The sequence below is a fragment of the Amblyomma maculatum genome, chromosome 10 (genome assembly GCF_055883805.1).
Source record: "Amblyomma maculatum isolate TAMU_Amacu chromosome 10, ASM5588380v1, whole genome shotgun sequence".
Classification (NCBI taxonomy): domain Eukaryota; kingdom Metazoa; phylum Arthropoda; class Arachnida; order Ixodida; family Ixodidae; genus Amblyomma; species Amblyomma maculatum.
In genome coordinates this window covers 58,080,240-58,081,904 of record NC_139353.1, presented here as the reverse complement: position 1 = coordinate 58,081,904, position 1,665 = coordinate 58,080,240, and the positions used below count along the sequence as shown (strand labels likewise).

The window sequence follows — 1,665 nt, the reverse complement described above, 5'->3', positions numbered from 1 at the left end:
TTTTTTTTGCGGCTTTGGGTATAAAGCAGCAGGGTAGAGCGGTTAGTTGGTTGCCTACACAACTTTTATTTCTATCGGAAATGGGCGTCCTCTTCCCCGCCCACGGCACGTGTGCCGGGGGAAGACGGGGAAGACGTCATCAGGGACTCTCTGCAGGCGCATGCCGAAATTTCATGAACAGATGAACCCCTGCATGAGGGTCGGGTACGGAGGCAAATTTAGAAGTGCACCATGAGATAAAGCGGACTCCGATCCACGTGTGACTAGAGTGTGAACTAGAGGAAGAATAACTTAGCCTTTCAGCTAACCAATTGGATGGAGCGACCAGATCCTTGCAACACAGTGCCCTGTTGTGCAAAATAGGGAACGCCCCGAAGCTCAGTAGCGGAATCACAGCGTGTATCCAGCAGAAAACAGGAGACAACACTGCAAATGGCCTCAACATTTCACTATACAAATCAGCACCTTTCCAAATTTTACATATATAGCAGGATGCACCCAGCAACATATCGCAGCAGTTGTCCCTGGAGCAGGGGCCGTGACATGCTTTTATAATTCGTGTACACTATTTAGGCGATGGAAGCTTGTATACAGCTGACCAGCTATGCAGTGTCAAATCAGCAAACACTTGTTCATCAAGTAGACAGGTGTCTAAGGGCAGTCGAATGCTGAAGTAAGCAAGCCACCTGACGAGCTCGAGAGCAGTTCTCCGTTGCGGGATGAATAAGTGTTTTACTATCATTCAGGGCTATAACTGAATCTCAGTATGCAGTACATTAGCCATGTACACGAACGACACCACTCAGAACGGCAGCAGTAAGAACATTTCTAGAGCATTATGACTCACCAAAGCAAAATGATGATGCAATTAGCGAGAAAAAAAAAGTAAACCGCTCGCACCTGGTGGGACTCGAACCCACAATCTTTGGCTCCGGAGACCAACGCCTTATCCATTTGGCCACAGGCGCTGCACGGCGGGGCCAATTAGTAAAGTAATTAAATATTTTCACAGCTGATCAACGAAAAAGTGGTTGTGTCTTACACAGGTCCCAATAATGCCTTGATTCAAGCCATATAGTAATAAGCCGAGGTGGCAGGGTTGTCATCCAAAGAACACAGAACACGCGTGGACGATTCATCTTTCTCCGAGTCGAGTAGGAGGAAGACAAGGAAGAGGAATCAACTTTTATTAGGCTCAAAATAATTCGGTGGTGCATGCTTGCACCTGACGGGGTGGTTCCTTAGTTGCGGGACCCATATGTTAGCAGCTCCTGGCCCCTGTCCGTCAGTGTGAGCTAGATGGATAGGGCGGGGCTGATAACAAGGTCTCCCATCGCTCAAGTGGTTGGGGATTGGGGGTATTGGTGGGAAGGGGAGGAGGGGGGGATGTTGAGGTTTATTCATTGTGCCAAACCTTGATTTATTTAGTCAGCGAGGTGGGGGGGGGGGGGGTCAGTCCAGGGTCCCGTTGGTCATGGCTGCAATAACAGCGCGGCGAGCCAGCCATTGCTGGCGCTCCGTGCAAGGGTCCTGAAGGGCGGCCTCCCAATCTTCCATACAGGGGTGGGGGATTGGGCGTAGCTGTAACTTACCGCCAACTGCAAAGTAATAACTTTGTTACATCACATCTGGCACCCCTCCCTTTACTCCCCGGACTGCCACGTT

The 1,665-nt window shown here is 49.9% G+C and overlaps 1 non-coding gene across 1 annotated transcript; it reads right to left on the bottom strand.

The window, feature by feature from the left end:
* Positions 1-895: 895 nt before the first annotated feature.
* Positions 896-968, bottom strand: TRNAR-CCG (transfer RNA arginine (anticodon CCG)). Its single transcript has one exon. It is a non-coding gene; the product is annotated as a tRNA-Arg (tRNA).
* Between the last annotated feature and the right edge of the window lie 697 nt (positions 969-1,665).